Here is a 21,108-nt window from a genome sequence, read left to right on the forward strand (position 1 = left end):
TTAATGGAAGATTGATCTCCATCGCTCATCTCAATGCCTGCGGTTTCAAGGCTAGTGGTCCCGGGGTTTTACATACCAGACGGAACCAGCCACTCTTTATGAGGTTTACAATTGTTTGGACATTATTTGTCCTGTTTCTTCCGCGGGAGGTCCCTAGAGACTTTACGGTATAGCTTACATAGGTCCCAAAGTCAGCCAGCCGGACGTGGGCTCAAACGTCAGAGGCTGCTGCACAGACAGTACACAGGGTGGCCAGTCCGGAAAAAACATGCCTGAGCGTGGCCGGAGCTACATTTAATCCACGCTGCTGACAGCCTGCGCGCCGGCAGGGATGGACTTCGGCACGCTGGGGAGGACTGGCGTGCGCAGAGGAAAGGGGGGCCGAGGGCTGGGGGAGGAGATCGGAAGGGGAGAGGTAATCCCCGGCGTTTTGAGCATCCCCTTTTTAGAAAGACTGAGTCTCTCCCAGGACAGCTGCTGCGGTCACACCACAAACTTAAAAGCCGCCCTCCCGCTCGGAGCGTGCCTTTCCTCGCCACACTCGCCTCCCCAAAGCTCCAGCTGGTGCCTGGCTCCCCGCCTGTCCCGTCTCCGCGCTCGGGGCCAGCAGCGCCCCCTGCCTCCCGGCCGGGCCTCTGCGGCCGCAGCCTCCGCGCTCCGCCAGGGCCACCGGCGGCTCCGCGGCTCAGCCAGGGCTGCCTCTCAGAGGAGCTTGTGCCGGTGCCCCGGTTCGCCGCCGCGCACTCCCACAGCCTGCATCCCCGTCTTCGGTTCCTGAAAGGACGTCTGGCCCAGAGAGAGGGAGAGAAGAGTTCGCAGCAGGTAAGGTTGGCTTCTGGTCACCTGCTACCCCAGTGGGAGGGCGCGGCGGGGACCGCAGAGTGAAGCCGGGGTGACTGGATTTGGGGGGTGGCCGTGGGTCCGAAGTGGGATGCGCAACTCCAGGAGCTAAGGAACCGTCGTGGGACCGAGAAGGCGCTCCGGAGCGGACCAGGTGGGCGCGCGGGGGACCAGACAGGGAATCAGTGCGCTTAGGTGCGGACGGCCTGTGCGCGCCGCGCCGGGGACAGCGTGGCGGCGGGGGCGCGGTCCCACCTCCTAGCTGCCGCCGCCAGAACCTCCTCGGCCAGAGCCTCCCGCCGCCAACACCGCGCAAAGTTTTCCGCCGGAGACGCTCCCGGGAACTTCACTCTGTCCCTCGCTTCCTCCGCGGCCAAGGCGGCAGAGAGCGCGTCGGAACGTGACCTGCGGCTTCCGCCGGCTGCAGGTTCATTGGGAGACGCGATGGTGGGGACCGTCTGGGGAGGATTTGACCAAGGGCTTCCACACTCTCGCTCCCCCCCTCCTCCCCGCTTTTCCCCTTGGGCTGGGAGGGGGAGGGGACGGGGAGACCGTGGCGTTTGTTTGTTTTGTGGCTTCGGGAGAGGGATGGGCGATGCCTTTTGCCTTGCGAAGGAATCGTGACGCTCCGTCTGAGGGAAGCGCGCATCCTTCTTACCCTGAGGGTAAAGTTGGGGTCAGACACCAGCCACGAAGCTGGCTGTCTGGGAAATGCTGGTTATTGCAAAATGCACTCAGGCTGGAGCGGGGCATCCCTTGGTAGCCTCGGCTTGGCTCGGAGTTGACTCCTGCTGGGAATTTAACGCAGTGACTCTACCCCCTCCCCGACCCCGGGTGTCCCCTCCTGGCCCCCGGCCGGCCCGCCCCGAGTCGACGCGTTAATGGGCTGCCCTGGCAGAGCCAGGGCTGTTTTCGGCACTGGCAGATTCTCCTTCCCTGGCGGCTTGTGTTCAGCCTCGTGGGCTGAGTCGTGCTTCCGTCCCAGCGCGGAGGGGACTTGACAGGAGGAGGAGACGGTGCGCTCTCGCCGGCGAGCTGGAATCCGAGGGACTGGACGCGCGTCGCGCGCCCTGCAGCTGGGGCCATTGAGGTCCCAAATTCCTTGTTACGGAGATCGGAGTTCAAAAGGCGAACTTTTCGCCGTGTAGCCCGGAGTGAAACGAGGACTTCACCAAAGCCCCTCCCACCCTTCCTTAGCTTGTCAGTGCCGTTTGCGCTAGCGAAAAAAGGGAGGGGGGGGGGACTTGAAGTCTCAAGTTTAGCGGCGAAGACTTCTCTTACTGACTGTGTTTGTGGGGGAGGCCCTAACGGGGAGGAAAGGGTCGAGGGGGGAGTGGAGAAGGGATGAGACCCCCTCCTGCATCTGGTGCTGCTGTTGCGTAACCATGGCAACCGCCTTGGCGCGAGCGGTCAGAGCCTTATGGGTTCCGCACGTGGAAGGAAAAATGTGGAGGGTGGGGAAGGGAGAGAGCCGCATGTCATCACTCCAGTGTTGCCTTCGCTTCTCCTGCTGTACCGAGGCCAGATATCGAGGAGATGAGCAGGAAGGGTTGGGGTTGGAAGTGCGCAGCCCCAGCGGGGAATTGCTTTAATTCTGTCCAGCCTTGAAGTCGTTGAGGCTCCTCCCAGCAGCTAAAGCTGGCCATAGGAGTCACCGCTGACAAGCTCCAAAGTGACAGTCCAGGTCAGGGAGATGGGAAAAGACCATGGCCCTTGGAAGAGAAAGGCCAGGAAATACAGGAAGGTGATGTGGGAAGAGATAAGAATAGGGTCAAGAGGTAGCTGAGAGACAATAAAGCGGTACTGATTTGGATTGCCAACATTTCAAATGGAATTTGCCCATTTATGAAATGGAAAATTGGTGGAGATGGGAAGGGACATTTATCAAACACTTGTTGCATTGTAGGTGCTTAATACATTGTCACGATTAATATTCCCAACAATACCACTCAGTGTCATTCTGCTTTGTTTTTAGTTGACAAGAAAGCAAAGACACGGGATTAGAAATGGGTGGTGTCCCATTTTGGTTTTCGCAATTCTAACAAAGAATCCTCACCCTTAAATACTTAAAAATGGAATCGATGGTTAGGGGAGTAGACAAAGCAGTTATTTTCATCTCAAAAATGAGAATAAGGAGATCTAGAAGTGTTAATTGGTATGTCCAAATATAAACCAGTAAGGGGCAGGCCTGAATCTGGACCTGTTTTCCCGTCATGTGGCTCACCTTTCAAGGACTTCAGGAAGCTTTCAGTCATCACTTAGCTCATCACTTAGAGGCCCTTTCTAAGATCACTTTGATACTGCATCTGTATATGATCATTTACTAGGGAAGAACACCTAAGAATTTAAATGGAATCCATTATTGAGGATTGCTATGGACCACATCAAATGTGTAGGCTGAGAATCGTATGCATGTGATATTAATAATCTATATTTACACAGGTCTTATTGTACCTTTTAGGAATTATTGAGTGGCTTTAGTAATAATTGGAAAGAAAAGATGAAAACAAAGAAACATATTTTGTCAAATAGTAACCCCATGGCTGTATTGAGAAAATTTCCTGAGATTAATGGAGATTTCCTTAGTCTATTTATTGCTTTCATGACCTGAATACCTAAAAACTTACTTCATATTTTGGCACCACTGTTTCACCTTTGTAAAAATCTGCTGTCTGTCCGTTTAGGAGAAGTAATGATGTGACTCCTGTTACCTTCCTGTCTCTCTGAGAGGGGGAGGTCAGTGAAAAGCATCTGACAGTGCAAAATGTTTTGGAATTATCAGGAAACCATAATCAATACCAGCAGAAACTAAGGGTACAAGGTAGAGAAAAAAATTATGTGGCTTTTATTTTACCTTCTTGCAGAATTGCCTTTATAGGTGAATCTTAGTTAATAAATTTGCTTTATATTTTTACATGGGAAAATGCAGAAAGATAAATTGAATTTTTCCTTTCTGCGTGAGTGTGTAGGGCTGGTAAGGGTAGGAGTAGGAATTATTTTCGGTAGCAGGGAAGGTCAGGAATATAAACAATTACAAAGACAGAGGAAGCACATGTACTGTTTCCAATGACAGGCTAACAGATCGACTGTAGGTCTGAACTTGAGTCATGGAGCTGAATTGCTCTCACATTATTTCTTTTCCAAAAGTAGGAAATACATTGTTTGGGGTTGGGGTTAAAGTAAGTCAGGAAGTTTCAGAGTACCTCATTTTTATTCTTCATACTGTGATCTCATTCCATTACATGAGCATGTGTTAACCATAAAAAGCCTTATCACAGACCTGAAGAAGTTTCCGAAGATGTCTTCTGGAATTGGTAGGTATCTCTGTGGACCAGTATTTGTATACTGTTTGTACAGAGCCACTGGATTAAGTCATCACCATTTTTATTAAGTATTTGCAATATCAACTTTTCAGTCTCAAAGAAAGAAATATTCCAATTGGTGTTGGCTTCATAAACACTAGTATGTCTTCAGATTGTTTTTTTATGGCTTCATTATTTTGAGAAAAACAAATGTGACTCTGAACTTTATTGTTCCGTCTGGGAAATCTAATGGTGTGCTGACATATGTTCTTTGGGAAGCATTCTTGTCAATTAATACATGATTTATTTCATGAATAAGAGTAACCATAGCTCCATTTTGAAAAATTATTATTCTTTCCATAAATACCTGGAGCTAAACAAATTACTTCAATAAAACAGCATTTCAGCACTCAATAACAAATTCCTTGAAAGAAAAAAAAGAAATGTCCACATTTGTAAAATAAATAGGAATAATAGTAATAATGATTGACCATAGACAAAATTGTTAATCAGTTTCTTCCTACCTCAAAATTTGGTTAAAAAATACTCCACTAATAGAGGAAACCTTGGCCCAAATCCTTTTTTATTTGTATATCTTCATACTTTTAAAGCTAATATTCTGAGTTTTTAGTAATGTGTTTACCTCTTTACTTTTGTTGTTTATGATTGTTGACTAGATCATAAGAACTTTGGAGGAAGGAGGTGACTAACTTTTTATACCTTCAGGTTAGTACAATGCTAAACATATTCAGATGCTTAGCACATACTGAAGTCTGATTCTGTATCTAAACAGTCAATGCAGTGATTTTGAATCGCTTTACTGCCTACAAAAGACCAGATTAAAGGTCTTTGCTATTATACTTTACTTTTTCTGAGATTTTTAGGAAGGAGACTTTCATCTTACAGCTGAGTTTTAACCCGTCACCGAAAAAGGTGGTGAGATGCTGAGTGTGTTATCCTAGTACATAATGTACAGAAGTGGTGTAATGATTGTGTGAAACAGGTATATGAGAATACTTAATAAACTGTTGCACGCTATGAAAAGTTATTATTTCATTTTAAATTTTTTGTGTGTTTTTTAGAAGGACCCAGTTAACACATGAGAATCTACATCATCTGTGTCCATATTAGTTCACCTTAACTTTGTACCTAAATAATAATTAAAACGAAGGACGTAGCTAAAGCAAAATTCACTATGAATAGGAAATACACTGATAAGCAACTATAACAGTTTTGAAATGATTTTGAAATTTAATAATAATGAGATATACTCAAATAATTACACAATTGTAGGGGCGCCTGGGCGGCTCAGTCAGTTGAGCGTGTTACGCTTGATTTCAGCTCAGGTCATGATCCCGGGGTCATGGATGGAGTCCTGCATTGGGCTCCGTGCTAAGCATGGAGCCTGCTTAAGATTCTCTCTCTTTCCCTCTGTCCTTCTCCCTCTGCTCGTGCTGTCTATCTCTAAAATAAAATTAAAATAATTAGACAATTACAAATATAAATTATTAAAAACAGGGGCACCTGGGTGGCTCCGTCGGTTAAGTGTCCGACCTCGGCTCAGGTCGTGATCTAGTGGTTTGTGAGTTCAAGCCCCACATCAGGCTCTGTGCTGACAGCTCAGAGCCTGGATCCTGCTTCAGATTCTGTGTCTCCTTCTCTCTCTGACCCTCCCCACTTACACTCTGTCTCTGTCTTTCAAAAGAAAGAAACATTGAAAAAAAATGTAAAATTATTAAAAACAAATAGTTAAGTGCTTCAAGAAGCTCGAATATACAATGAAACATACTGTTCATACTTAGATTTTACTCTGTCTTCTTTAATATTTGATCATTCATATCCATGTTAATAATATTTAATAATTTCTAATGTCATGAGTTGCGAGCCAGGCTATCTTTAACAATGAGTTTGCTCATTGTTTTACAAAGCTCAACAAGCTACAAGTATTACCCTCCCATAGAAATGTATAAAATAAACCAAGAATTAGGTGACTAGAAGAGTCTGCATTTATCTGAATCTATCTTCTTTTTAAAGATGCAATGTCTTCTTCAGAAATTAGGAATAACATGTCCCTTGTTTCTTCTATAGGTAATTTAACATGATAACTTAAACGTTTTATATCTACAAAGCAGAGTCAGGTAATTGTTAAATATTTGTAAATCTGATGTAACAAAAATAAGACACCAGTATTTTTATTTTTTTTTATGTGTATTTATTTTTGACAGAGAGAGAAAGAGAGAGAGACAGGGCATGAGTGGGGGAGGGGCAGAGAGAGGCAGAGACACAGAATCCAAAGCAGGCTCTGAGCTGTCAGCACAGAACCTGATGCGAGCCTCAAACCCATGAACCCTGAGATCATGACCTGAGCTGAAGTAGGACACCTAACTGACTGAGCCACCCAGGTGCCCTGACACCAGTATTTTTAAAACTGGTGGTTAATAGTGTTTTCTATTAGTGAGTTTTACTAGCAAACCATAGGAAAAATGGAAACATTTGCTATGTTTTCCTAATTAAATAGAATTAAACATCATTAAATGGTGCTATTACTACTAAGAACAAAGTCAATAAAATAATCAAAAATGTCCAAATTACTGATCATCTTAAAAAGAAATATAATACTCTTGCTTTCATGGCAAAGAAATAAAAGGGTGTAGGTATATGAAGGTGTCATTATTAACCTACCATCAGATAAATGTCCAATTTATTTTATTGTTTTTACTAATTGTGCATTTTACTAGGTCTCCTCTTTAATTAATATTTTGCATATCTTAAATAGCTTTTAAGGATGTTGGTGTCATATTTGGTCCAAACATGAGCCTACATAACCGATACCTAATTAATGAGTTAAACATCAGTAGTTTCAGACATACTACATTAGCAGAAATTAGACTAACAGGATTGCTCAGTAGATATTGTCTGGAGTTGCCTTAGTGAAGAGGCAGAGAAGTAGTGTAATCCATACATTTATTATCAGCTTGTATGAGTTGCTTAAAAGTGTCCAAAGTACCATCTTAAGTTGCTTAAGTAGTTCTGTAGAAGCCTTTTTTTACACATGTTGACAGCTGAACTCATGCCTGAAGATGCCATAATCTCAGATTACATTTAAGTAGTCTGGTTTTCATGATAGAATGTATAAGATCAGTGAGACTTTTACTCCCACTCTTTGTTTTTTACTTGGGTTTTGGTGTTTGTTACTGCTGTTGCTTTTGGATAAATGTTTCCTCCTCATATCTGAATTGATTGTACTATGAAAGAAAGAAGTGAATACTATTCTTATTTGGAGACATGCTTTCAATTTTGAAATATAACTTCATTTCAAAGATATTTAGAACTCGGAATTCTCAGTTTACTTTGCTAAATACTGGGTCAATAGAAACCGATACTAATTGGAGTTTTTTTTTTCATGTTTGTTTCTTTACTTATTTAGAGAGGGAGAAAGAGAGCATACACAGGGTAGGGACAGAGAGAGAGGGAGAGGGAGAATCCTAAGCAGGCTCCACGCTGTCAGAGCAGAGCTGGACGTGGGGTTCTATCTCACAGACTGTGAGATCATGCCCTGAGCTGAAACCAAATGTTGGACACTTAACCAACTGAGCCACCCAAGTGCCCCACTAGTTTGAGTTTTCTTGTTGAAAGGGGGTGCATGTTTTTTTGTAGATCTTTTATATTTATAATAATGATTTTCGGGGTGCCTGGGTGGCTCAGTCGGTTGAGCATCTGACTTCGGCTCAGGTCATGATCTCGCGGTCTGTGAGTTCGAGCCCCGCGTCGGGCTCTGTGCTGACAGCTCAGAGCCTGGAGCCTACTTCGGATTCTGTGTCTCCCTCTCTCTCTGCGCCTCCCCTGCTCATGCTCTGTCTCTCTCTCTCTCTGTCAAAAATAAATACACATTACAAAAAAATTACAATAATGATTTTCATCACAGATGCAGTTCCTGATCATTACTGAAAAACTAGAAAATATAGTATGCATAGAGATGTGTTAGTAAAAATGTATTGATAAACCTACAAACATATATGTGAATTCTTAGCTTAAACATGAAATTTATTTAAAAAATAAATTTTATATGTGACAGTGCCTAGATCTTGGTTTTTAATATCATCCTCCAATAAAAGGAACCAGGGATCCTTGGAGAAATGGCTGATTCAAAGGCTGGGGCAGGAAATCTATACCACAAACCTGGAGCTTCTTGTAGTGCCAAAAAATAAAGAAGTGGTCAACATACACCCCACTGCCACTGCCATTGCCACATACACACAATGATTGGATATGTCAGAAAGACACAAGCCAATTGAAGGAGCTCGCAGTGGCCAAAGCTGGAATAATTTGAGCAAAAAAATAAAGTTGTACTGAGTATAAGCCCAAATGTAAAATAACTATGCATGAGAGCGTGCTAATATAAATGATTGAATACACTAACAAATGGAGAAGAGACAAAGCTCCCATGCAGAATTTCAAATAATGTATGTAGATACTCTGTTCTCAAGGAGGGGAGCCTTAACTCCCTACTTCCGAGGTGTAAGCTGAGAATGGTCTTTTCCTCCAAACAGTACAGTATGGAAGGGGGGAAAATGGTATTATACAGAGGTTCAGCAAGCTTGACAAACAGTATCTTGGCCAGATGATCAAGGTCAACATCAGTCATGAAGCCAGTTGTTAGTACATGCTCTTGATATGATGGGATGAAAAGGACACTTTACCTCTTCAATCTCTCTCCCCAAAACCCTAACCCCAGTAGAACCATGAAAAAAACATCAGACAAATTGCAGTAGAGGGACAGTCTACAATACACTTGGATGATATTCCTCAAACTGTCAAGATCATCAGAACCAGAGAAAATCTGAGAATCTGTCACAGGCAGGAGGAAGGAAGCCAAAGAGATAGGGATTCGATGTAATGTGATATCCTGGATGGGATCCGTGAAAAGAAAAAGAAGATTAGGCAAACATGAAGGAAATTAGAATAAACTATGGGCTTTAGTTAATATATTAGTATTGGTTCATTAATTGTAACGAATGTCCATACTAATGTAAGATGTAAATTAAAAAAAAATAGGGGAACCTATTATAGGGTGTGTGTTTAGGGGACCTCAGTACTATCTTCTCAATGTTTTTGTAAATCTAAAACTATTCTAAAACTGAAGTCTATTTTTAAAAATTATATTTGAAAGCATATAGATTAATCATGGTGAGAAACTCTGTAGGAGGTGAACTGTTCTCTCGTCAGCAAGGTTAATGTCATTCAGTTAAATGGTTACTTTATTCCCCTAGTTCAAGGTACCACTATTCTGCCTTTTGAGGGGGAAGAGTGGTAAATATTATAGATATTATTATACTAAACACATATTTTGAATTAGCTCTTCTCATAATCACTTTTTTGAAAGAATATGTGGTATCTGGATTACTAAAAAATGTCCCCATCACTATTATTATAGGTTCTCATGAAAACAAAGCTGTGTATTATCATGTCCTGTAAATCAATCTTAAATATTAAAAGAGAAGACAAACTTTTTTTCTACTGTCCTTGCTACTTTTATAGATATTGACAAGGTCCATCTCCTGTGCCAGTTCTAGATGATGATTATGCTTCCAGAATTCTTGCCAAAATGGCTCAATGATTATTTATTCTTTTTACCCCTCTTTGAATATCAAGGACACCTACTGCATTAAGTATGTTAAATATTATTCCCTACCAAATATTATATTTAATACACATGTCATTCCTATTTTGAAAATTGTAAATATACCTAGGAAGCCATTATGTCCTTTAAAAAACCCCCTAGAAGCTGAGACTTAACGCGTGTTCCAACTAATGTAGAGTGGGGAGGAAATACAGGCTGCCATTTCCCTTTACGTGTGTGTGTCTGCGTATGTGTCTGTATTTTCACTGTGTGTCTTCTCATTTTTTATGGATGCTTTTTCCCTCTCTCTATAAATCACAAATTATTCCTTCTCTTCCTTGTGTGGCAAATTGTTTCACATTTTTAAAAAATCTAAGTTGTACTCTCTTGGACTAGTCTCTTTTACAGTTGGGCTAAAGTCCTTGTGTTTTACTTATCTAAGCTTTCATACTGGTGTCTTATTTTTTATTGTTACCTCATATTTACAATTATTTAACAGTTATCTGACTCTGTGCTTTATAGTTAACTATAGTTTCTGCTGAATTTGTGTTCTAGTGTGGCGATTGTTGAAAAGTTTAGCTTTGCTTTTTTTTTTTTCTTTCTGTTTTTAGTTTGTATGAGTCATAGCATAAAAAACACATTTGAAGAACTTGTTCAGGATAAGTCATGGAAACCAATTCCAGAATATGTGACTAAAGGGCCTCTTTTTTGGTATGACCCCACTGAATTTCCTGAAATAATGAAAGCGTCTGAAAAAGACCCAGATCAATATGACTAATATGCTCTGGGTTCTCACTGGACTCACTGGAGTCTTAGATTCAGGGTTTTCATTTTTGTTACACAAAATAATTGAATACATTTCTAAAAAAAGAGAGATCCTGCCTATGGTAATTTAACCCAAACAAGAGGAATGAAGAAACCTAATAGTCTGACCAAAACCTTTTAAAATGCATACCAGAGACTGTCATGTTGTCTCCTTTTTCACTTCCTATCAGTGTACTTTCAAGTGCTTGTTGACTTGTGAATACATAATTATAACTAGAGTACATTTTTTTTAAAGATCTTTGTAAATAAAAGTAATCATCTCAAGTTTTCTCAACTTTGAGATTTGACCCTGTATTAGATGACAACATCTTTAGATAGTGCGAATGTACACTTAGTAATTTTATCGTTGACATGTATTCTGATTCAAAGTTCACCCTGTTGGCCACACTAGGGTCTGTCTTATAGCTTCATGTATTTCCTTATCATAATTGAATTAGTGTGTTATAAGTTGCTCTCCAAGCCGGATGGTAGAAGGTTAAAGAAGCCACACCATTCTGTCTGCAGAAGTATTTGCATGATGAACTAGTGTAAGATGTTATTTATGACATTCAAATGGGAACTTAATACCAATCAACTTTTGAAGTTAAGACTTTTATCACCTGTAAAGAAGCTGTTCAAAAGCATTTATGCTGGCTATACAGATGAGAGCCCAACATTTCCCTTTCTTTGGCTTGATTCACATTTCACAGAGCCGTGGGGATTGTTGTCTTAGACTGCACTGTGATGAGGTTTGGCAGAGAGTATTCATTGTTCAGGTTTTAAAAAGGGCAAGTTTTTGGCAGGAATAACTTGCACAGAAAAGAAATGCTATGCTTACACATGTGCACTCAATAAACCCTTCAGAGAGCTTGGGCTGAGAAATTGTGGATTCCTCACTCCACCCTACACCCCTATCTCTGTATGTTGACTGTTTAGAACCCTTTTGTTGTGTCACTATCATATAGACCTTTTCATTTCACAAGAAATGGTACTTTTGACTCCTATTTCAAAAGTTATTAGAGTACTGTGAGTGGTTATTTCATATCCTGTGCACTTTCACTTGAGATTTATTAAAAATGACAATTGCATTGAGATCTGCTTTTCCCTCATATTTATCAGTCGTCACACAACCATCATCTCCATGATAGCCAATCATCCTTTCTATGTGTTCGTGACCCTTGGTTATTTCTGATAATCCGAAATGAAGATGTAGTTTCCCCTTTTACTTTATTGCATTCAAGCCGTGTTGAAAGTGTCTGTGCTGTAAGTAGTTAACGTATTAGGACAAGCAAAACCGAAAAGTCTTGTAAATACCCCAACTCAATAAGCAGGGCAAACCAGCGTCAACCTCATGGGCCTACATTTTCCATACTCTTTCCTTTGTGGGTCTTTGACTGCTCTGATTTCTCCTTTCCCTTGGAATAATTATGCCTTTTACTGCCGCCACCTCTCCTGGCCTCTAGCTGATGCTCATTCTCCTTGCCACCTTTACGTATGTCCTCTAAGTCTTGCCTGAAAAAGTGCTTTTCACTCAAATGCTACCCACCAGTCCTTAAGATCTTTTCCAGTCCCCAGTAACTATTAACTATTACCCTCTCTCTAACTTCTAGGATCACAAGACTAAGTTTCTCAAAGATGAAGTTTAAATGGTTGTTACCTTGGCATCTTTCATGTTCCCATCGCATATCATCGAGTCTTGTATACAATAAGTACACCATCCAATACTTGAAGGGAAATTAATCCATTCAGAATCCATTGCCTCTGTTTCTTCCTCGTGCAACTACTTTAGATATATAATTCATCATAAAGTTCATTTCATGTCTATATTCCTTCATCACAAAGCTTACTTCGCATGTATTCGTATTATTTTTGAGCCTTCCCACCTCTAATTCCCTTGTCATCTTTTATTTGAGAAGTATTTATTGGGTGCCTTCACTGGGCACTATGAGGGTCTCTGATGAAATACACATGAAGAAACATGACTACCCTGCAGAGGACAATTATAAAAGAATTCATGATCATTATGGGTCAAATCACATCCCTTTGGGATCTTAAATACAATAAACAAAAGGTCCTATTCATACTGCTGGTCTTTTTTCTCTAGGGCCTTTTAAAAAATTATGTCATCTTCTTCCTTAACTTCTGCTTTTATCTATGTGTAGCTTATGCCTCATGTGTCCTCTCCAACCCTGACTTCTCTCTTGGATCTCATCTATTGCTCCATACTACTTCGACGCTTGTGGGTTGGTCTTCATTGCTCAATACTCCACTTATAAGGAGGTTTCACTGGTCACTGAAAATTTCAGAGTCTTTGATTAGTGTAACTTGAGACTGGGGCTTTGAAGTGTGGGAGGGGATGTGGTGCAACAGTTGAGACGATGCCCTGTGAAAGCAGACAGCCTGGGTTCAGATCTTAGTTCTGTCCCATCTTAGCTGTGTGATTCAGACAAGTTGCTTGACCTTTCTGTACCTCTTTCCTGTCTTTCACCTAGGGGTTTGTGAAGGTGCTGACCTCGTAGGGGCATTGTGAGGATTAAATGGGTTAATACAGGAGACTCAGATGCTGTGTGGCACATTACAATATCTGTGGGTATTATCTTTTCTTTGTCCTTATTCGGATCAAGCGTATGGCATTTAAGGTCAGATTCTCACACCATCTACACACTGTTCCTAGTGACTTCTTGTCCTTTATCTGCTGAATTCCCTTCCTTTCATTTGAAGAACAGCCCTTTGGTGACCTCCCTGTTGTGTTCCTGGATAAGAGAATGACGTTTTAGGATTGACGATTACCACCTCCTTATTTTTCACAGACGTGTGTTTAAAGAGCCATACGGTTGACCCTTGAACAACATGGGTTTGGACTGCACAGGTCTACTTATATGCACTTTTTTTTTTCAAAAAATATATCAGAAAACTTTTTGAAGATTATGACAACTTGAAAAAACTCATATAGCATAGAATAAGTGACAAACTAATTCAGGTCATGAATGCATAAAGTATATGTACATACTACTTTAGTCATTTACCACCATAAAATATATATAAATCTTTTATAAAAAGTTAAAATTTATCAATTTATCATGGCGCCATTCACACTCGAGAGAAATGTAAGCCAACGTAAAAATGCAGTATTAAATTATAGCTGCATAAAATTAACTGTAGTATATACCATACTACGGAAACAATTTTGCAGTCACACCCTGTTGCTGTTGCGGTGAGCTCAAGTGTTGTGAGAGGACCCACTAAAAACACGGTGTGACACTAATCATCTCCATGTGAACAGTTCGTCTCTCCCTAGTAAATGTCAGATCATAGTAAAAAGTGATCTTCTGTGGTTCTCGCGTATTTTTCACTGTGTTTAGTGCAATACCATAAACCTTAAATAAAACCATGGGAACCCCACGAAGATTAGTGATGCTGGAAGTGCCCCCAGGAAGCAGAGAAAAGTTATGACATTAATAGAAAAAGTTGAAACGCTTGATATGGACCATAGATTGAGGTCTGCAGCTGCGATGCCTGCCATATCAAGATAAATGAATCCGGTGTAAGGACCATTGTAGATAAAAGAAAAGAAGTAAAGAAGCCATCATTGCAGCTATATCAGCAAGCACAAAAACCTTCTACTTTTTGCAGAATATCTTCTTTATCTCTTATGTAAAATATAGCAAAAAAAATGTAGCTTTTATGTGGGTACAGAATTGCTAGAAGAAAAGCATACCTATAGACTCTAATGTGATTTAAGAAAAAACGAAGTCATTATATGACAACTTAAGGCAAAGAGAAAGCGAAGGATCTAAAGCTGGGGAATGTAATGTCAACAGAGGAGGATTTCACAATTTTAGAAAGAGGCTTGGCTTAAAAATGTCAAGATAAGAGGAGAAGCAGTTTCTGCCAACCAAGAGGCAGCAGATGAGTTCCCAGATGTCGTTACAAAAATTGAGGAGAAAGGATATCTGCTTGAACAGGTTTTTAAATGCAGATGAAAGTGCCTTATTCTGGGAAAAAGTGCCACAAAGGATATTTGTTAGGAAGAGAAGTGAGCACCAGGATTTAAAGCCGGAAGGGATAAACTAACTGTACTGTTTTGTGCAAATGCAGTTGGGAGTATGATCAGGACTGCCCTTATCTATAAAGCTGCTAACCCCTGGGGCACCTGGGTGGCTCATTCAGTTAAGTGTCCGATTTTGGCTCAGCTCAGGATCTCACAGGTCGTGGTTCGAGGCCCAAGTTAGGCTCTGTGCTGACAGCTCAGAGCCTGGAGCCTGCTTCGGATTCTGTGTCTCCCTCTCTCTCTGCCCCTCCCCTGCTCTCGCTCTGTCACTCTTTCAAATAAATTAATAAATAAGCACTAAAAAAGTTAAAAAAAAAAAGAAAGAAAGAAAAAAAAGCTGCTAACACCCTGAGCCTTCAAAGGGAAAAGATAAACATCAGCTGCCAGTCTTTTAATTGTATAACAGCAAGGCCTGGACAATGAGAACCCTGTCTCTGGTTGGTTCTATACATGCTTTGTACCTTAAGCCAGGAAGTACCTTGTTACAAAGAGACTGCCTTTTAACGTTCTTTTGGTATTGGACAATGCCCTGAGCCACCCAGCACCCCATGAGCTCAACACCGAAGGCATCAGAATGACCTACTTATCCCTAAACATAATGTCTCTAATTTAGCCTCTAGATCAGGGGGTTCTTAAGGACCTTTAGGTTCATTACACATGGTAGGATTGTCAACGTTATGAAAGAGAACCCTGATAGAGAGCACCATGAAAGTCTGGAAGGATTACACCATTGAAGATGTCATCCTTATAGAAAAAACTATGAAAGCCATCAAGCCTGAAACAAGAAATCCGTGCTGGAGAAAACTGTGTCCAGATGTTGTGCGTGACTTCACAGGATTTATGACAGAGCCAATCAAGGAAATCATCAGAGAGATTGTGGAGGTGGAAAAAAAATTGAAAAGGAGGGGGTGAAGGGCTTCAAGTTATGTATGGCTCTTGGAGAAATTGAAAAGCTAATAGACACCGCACTAGAAGAATTAACAGGAGAAAACTTGATGAAGACGAGTACTTTGTACCAATGCCTGATGATGAGGAAAAAGACATCTTAGGAAGATGCAGTGCATCTTAGAAGAAGCAGTGCAGAAAATAATCTGGCCGAAGAGGTCCAATTACTCAAGGTTGCTTTTGACTTTTTTTTTATAGCATGCAGCCTTCTATTGATAGGGACACTGAAACTAAAGCAAACAGTGGAAGAAGGATTGATACTCTTTAGAAACACTTTTATAGAAATGAAAAAGAAAAAAAAATCGGACAGAAATGACGATGTATTTCCATAGTTTCACCAAGTCTGCCTGTCTTTCTCGCCTCCCCCTTCCGCCTCCTCTACCTCTTCCACCCCCGTCTTCCCTCAGCCAGAAAGACCAACTGCCCCTCTCCCTCCTATGCAACATAAGGATCACAAAGATGAAAACCTTACCATGATCCACTTCCCCTTAATGAACAGCAAATCATCATCATGACATACAGTTAATAACCCTATCTGTTGCATATGTGTGTCTTTGCTGGAAATCTAATCACTGTACAGCAAGAACTGTATAAGACATTTCTGTGTCATCGTCATTGTCTACGTATTAATCCTGTAGAACACCGCGCGCGTGAGGTGAGTGGCATTTAACGTAAAATTAATGTGGTAGTTTTCTTACTGTTTTATATCTTTGCTGTTCAAAGAATTATATTACCATATAGTACGCCTCTCTCTCTCATAGTTGGAGAAACTGTTTATTCACCAGCCATCGCAGGTAACGGTGTTTCTAATACTGTACTATGAATGACTGTAATACTATATGCCATAAAAACTTTATAACAATTCATTCATGAGTGTGTAGGCTAGGCTGCCATAAAGCGATTCTATTGATGACACTAGGCTATCATAAGCAGTCATATAGCTACTTCATTATCAGTGCATGAAAGGAACCCGTCACTACGAGTTCTGTCACAGAAGAAACAGCTAGTTATAGAGGCTGAAACGTGAGGAATAAAATCCTTAGGCACCCCATCTAAATTTCTAGACTTATTTTTGAAGGTCTCACCATTGTCATTTAGCTATCTCCTGTTGGATCTGTAGCATGTCATATTTCCTTGCTAATGTGCTCCATTCCCAAAATAAGCCGGAAATATTTGCTCAACAGCTTTCCTTCCCCTTTCTCCTTTCTTTCAGCCAGTGCATAGATGATTCTTTAGCCCTTCAATATGGGCCCGTTGCCAATTTGATCCCCTCGCTCGGCAGCTTACTGCCAGGACCTTATCCCTCTCTCTCTCTCCTCATGAGGTATTGCTCTTAGAACTTTCCATCTAATGCGCTCACTATTCTGAAGCTTCAGAGTATTCTAGTTTAGTCTCCTTTGCAAAGAGTGAAGGAAGACGAAGTGATCTAATTCACTGTCCTCCACTAGAGGAGCTGGAAATTGGCCCAGCAACATTTTCTTGTATTTCAGCCTCATGTCCAGAGACTAGACCTTTTCCAGACCACATACCAGTGGTGAACTTGCTCTATTTGAGCTATTTAACTACTAAGAGAGCCCTGGATCCCTATTCCCTAAATGTTGCACTTCAGGGGATTTTGCAGAAACCTGTAATACAGCACTTAAGGATGAAGCTCACTAAGGGAAGCTAAGCCCTATCTCTCAAGGAGGAAGTTTAGAAGAGCCCAGCGATAAAGGAGTGATGCCTGCATCTCAATGCAAGCAATCTAACATGCGGAGAGCATCTCAGTCTCATGCTGCCTCATCCACTTGGCTGTTCTCTGGAATAAACTAATAGAAACAGCAAGTATGTTAATCAATGATAGTTTCCAGAAATTGAACTTAAAGGTCACTTCAGCTTCTGCGCAAGTGGAAGTGAAACTGAATAATGTTTTACGGGAAAATACTTTTCTGATGCCTTTGTTGGTATTGTTTCAGATTAGTCTATTCCTTTAGTTGTCACTTCTGCATATGAATCTTCATCGATAGGCTTATATTCATAATAATTTATAAATTATTTATATTCCTTATATTAATTACACATCTTACATTAATAATAATTTATAAAACCATATTCTATTTCACAGGAAATGTTTTGGAGATAGGATAAATAGGATTTATTTGAAATAATTTCTAAATATTTTCTAAACAATCATAAAGCTGATCACTCTCTATATATCATTCTTTCTATATACACCTTTAGAATGTGGCATTTTCTTTTTTTTTAATTTTTTTTGAAGTTTTTATTTATTTTTGAGAGACAGAAAGAGACAGAGCGCAAGCGGGGGAGGGGTAGAGAGGGAGGGAGACACACAATCTGAAGCAGGCTCCAGGCTCTGAGCTGACAGCACAGAGTCTGACGCGGGACTTGAACCCATGAACTGTGAGATCATGACCTGAGCTGAAGTCAGACGCTTAACCGACTGAGCCACCCAGGCGCCCCTAGAATGTGGCATTTTCTATTCTATGACTTATTAAGGATAATTTTGTTAGAGGAAATCAAGAGAAGGAATAATTTTAAAGAATAAAGAGTCAATTTAGCTTGTGTTATTTTTAAAAATTTCTCTTACTCCTGTTGCTTTTTTTTTAATGTTTATTGGGGGGGGGGAGAGAGAGGGCTAGAGGGAGAGAGAGAGAGAGAGAGAGAGAGAGAGAGAGAGAGAGAGAGACACTCCCAAGCAGGCTCCACGCTATCAGTGCAGGATCTGATGTGGGACTCCATCTCACAAATCTTGAGATCATGATCTGAGCCAAAATTAAGAGTCAGGTGCTTAACCGACTGAGCCACCCAGGCGCCCCCTTATTGTTTTTTAATTACTTTCATGAATAAATGCTTATAAATCTGCTGGTTTATCTGTTGATGGAATTTCAAGTGAAGACGATAATTTATAAATATTTTGCTAGGGCAAGGGGGGTTTCTTTTCCAGATGATTACTTTTAGATGTCATTCATAGGGACCAGCCAGGCTAATAGTGGGCTTTCCAGTTAGTTCCAGGGTCACTAGAAAAGCAGTGATCTGGGACAAGGCAATGATTCTTTTTCCAGGTCTGTACCCTGGTTTGAAGACAGGTAGGGAAGGTGAGAAAACCTTTGGGCTGCTATGCAGGTTGTTATTTGGGGGCCTCTATAGTTCCTTGATTGTATCTGACTGCTCCTTCTTTACCCCCTTCATGGGTCCCCTTTCTCTTCCTCCCACTAACTGAATTTTGCCTCTTTGCTTACAGCTGCCTTTTCTTTCTACAGGCTCTTCTCACGGATCCATTCACTGTACTCATTCCAGTTATTATGTAAATGGGGAAGACACATAAATTATTAACCCTGAACCCTCCCCTGGTTTTGGTCACTTGGCCAGTGCTTTTTCAAGTAGACGCTAGTCTAAGGCTGTCAATCATCCACTTAGCAAGGAGTTTAGATTCTTAGAATGATCTCACCATATGCTTTCTCCCATTGTGGGTGTGATTTTGTACACATCAGTGTTTACACTATATTGTGGAAAAGGAGTACACTCTGAAGTCACAATTTAGTATTTGGGAAAACTTGGGAAGTTTTTTAACCTGATCAACTTTGGTATACTTGTATTTGAAGTGGAGTAAATGACAGCCTTACATCCAAAACACATGTGAGTATTGGATGAGAAAATGTAGATAAAGAACCTCGCCCAGTTCCTGACACCATTGTTATTTAAAGAAACCGACACTAAGAGTTTGATTTTTTCTCAAACATATACAGTGTACAATATATACAGTAAGCTGTTCTATTAGTTGCAAAAGCCTTGAGGTGCCAGGGTACAGAGTTTGGATCTTATTCTGTAGGCACTTGGGAGCCACTAAACATGTTTGAACCATGAAATAACCCAAGTCTTAGTGTTTTAGGAAGATAGACCTAGGAATAGTTTTCAAGGAGACCAGTTAAGAGACTTTTCATGGATGTAATAAGGGCTGAATTCACACAATGGTGATGAGAATAGAAAATAAGGGTACCAGGGGAACACAAGACTATTATATCAGACTTTTTGTAATTTGTGTACTTTGTTCATTACTTGTGGATTTCATGGTTTTGTCCTATTATATACTCGAAGCATTTTATTATAATGAGAACTTTCACTCATCCTGACTTGGAACTGTTTTATATTCCTCTCAGGACCTAGATTTGTTAACCTTCAAACTTTCTCATTGATGTTACACTTTTTGAAATGAATGTATATTGTTCCCAGAATTCACAAAAAAACAAGTAGTATCTTCCCACATAGAAGGTCTGAGGTCAGACTTAATTCCTGCAGGATATAGAATACCTAATGAATTTTTTCCTGCTAAAGGAAGTTGAATTTTTTAGGTTACTGAAATAATCTTTAGATAGAGAGGATGGAGACCTTGTATAGATAGAAACTTTAAGGAAGATATCACAGAATGGGAAATAGAAGCCTATGACAAAATTAACTAAATAGTTGGTGAAATAAAATAGTAAATCCTTAGTTTGTTGTTATATATGTTTAAAATTTCATGTCCAGTGTTGCTCATGCTGTTCATCCTGAGTGAAGTTCCTTCCTTTTGTCTTTTTTTAAAAATCTCTTAGTAACCTGTCCATTTTCTTTCTTTTTTTATTTTTTATTTTTATTTATTTTTATTTTTGAAACAGAGAGAGACAGAGCATGAGCAGGGGAGGGGCAGAGAGAGAGAGGGAGACACAGAATCCAAAGCAGGCTCCAGGCTCTCAACACGGGGCTCGAACTCACAAACCAAGAGATCCTGACCTGAGCCGAAGTCAGATGCTTAACCGACTGAGCTAGCCAGATGCCCCATCCTGTCCATTTTCAAAAACTAATTCAGATCTCAGTTTCTTCATCAATGTAACAATTCACAAAACATAAATAAGTTCAGTAACTTATTTTCTCTGTCACATAGATTCACATTTTATAACAAATTACTTAAATTTAAAATTAATTTATCTGGATATGTTAAAATTTTTTTTTAACGTTTATTCATTTTTGAGGGACAGAGAGTGAGCAGAAGTGGGGATGGGACAGAGAGAGAGGGAGACACAGAATCTGAAGCAGGCTCCAGGCTCTGAGCTGTCAGCACAGAGTCCTACGTGGGGCTTGAACTCAGGAACCGTGAGATGATGACCTGAGCTGAAGTTGGACCCCCAACCAACTGAGCCACCCAGGTACCCCTGGATACATTTTATATACCTTACAAACTAGCAGCTCCTTAGGGTAGAGACTTTGTTCATATCTTATATTCGTTCTCCTTGACATGTAGCTTAGAAATCAATCTTTGTTGATTTGTAATTGCAATTGAAAACAAAAATCAGAGTTGAATCATAAGAGCCAAAAATAAGATCCCAAGTCACATGTAGCATCAGCAAAATAGTATTTTGTTTAAATAATGGAATTCTATACTTCAGCTGTTCTTTCTCTGTTTTAGTGGGAAAGTATCAAGGAGTCTTAGATTGATTCTCTCTCTTTCAATCAAGGAATCTAAAATAATTCTCACCAGATAGCAGCAGTTATTTATTTAAAAAATGTTAGGT

At 40.6% G+C, this 21,108-nt stretch overlaps 1 protein-coding gene across 3 annotated transcripts in view; it reads left to right on the top strand.

The window, feature by feature from the left end:
* Positions 1-331: 331 nt before the first annotated feature.
* The window catches only part of SEMA3D (semaphorin 3D), a 196,929-nt gene continuing 176,152 nt past the window's right edge, over positions 332-21,108 (top strand). The window contains exon 1 of one of the 3 annotated variants that reach the window (XM_027071779.2): positions 332-1,287. The gene's annotated coding sequence lies outside the window, so the exon portion shown is untranslated. The remainder of the gene's footprint in view (positions 1,288-21,108) is intronic. The other 2 variants (XM_027071780.2, XM_053218532.1) reach the window with 2 other exon arrangements.

This window comes from Acinonyx jubatus, chromosome A2, assembly GCF_027475565.1.
Source record: "Acinonyx jubatus isolate Ajub_Pintada_27869175 chromosome A2, VMU_Ajub_asm_v1.0, whole genome shotgun sequence".
NCBI lineage: Eukaryota > Metazoa > Chordata > Mammalia > Carnivora > Felidae > Acinonyx > Acinonyx jubatus.